The sequence below is a fragment of the Corvus brachyrhynchos genome, unplaced genomic scaffold (genome assembly GCF_000691975.1).
Source record: "Corvus brachyrhynchos isolate BGI_N302 unplaced genomic scaffold, ASM69197v1 scaffold309, whole genome shotgun sequence".
Classification (NCBI taxonomy): domain Eukaryota; kingdom Metazoa; phylum Chordata; class Aves; order Passeriformes; family Corvidae; genus Corvus; species Corvus brachyrhynchos.
The window spans coordinates 28,271-28,565 of NW_008240227.1; the positions used below are offsets into that span (position 1 = coordinate 28,271).

General features: G+C 54.6%; 1 long non-coding RNA gene across 2 annotated transcripts in view; it reads right to left on the reverse strand.

Moving 5' to 3' along the window:
- LOC108449333 overlaps positions 1-280 on the reverse strand; it is a 1,150-nt gene extending 870 nt beyond the window's left edge. For both annotated transcript variants that reach the window (XR_001865494.1, XR_001865493.1), the window contains exons 1-2: positions 208-280; positions 84-122 (exon numbers count right to left, since the gene is read on the reverse strand). This is a non-coding gene — a long non-coding RNA (uncharacterized LOC108449333). The remainder of the gene's footprint in view (positions 1-83; positions 123-207) is intronic.
- Positions 281-295: the final 15 nt, after the last annotated feature.

Consider the following 295-nt stretch of genomic DNA (forward strand, 5'->3'; position numbering starts at 1 on the left):
CTCCTGTCCCCAAATCTCACCCATCCCCAAATCTCCTCCTGTCCCCAAATCTGCTGTCCTCAAATCTCACCCCATCCCCAAACCTCCTCCTGTCCCCAAATCTCCTCCTGTCCCCAAATCTCCTCCTGTCCCCAAATCTTGTCCCATCCCCAAATCTCTTGCTCCCAAATCTCATCCTGTCCCCAAGCTCCTGTCCCCAAATCTCACCCCATCCCCAAATCTCCTCCTGTCCCCAAATCTCATCCTGTCCCCAAATCTCACCCATCCCCAAACCTCCTCCTGTCCCTCAATCTCC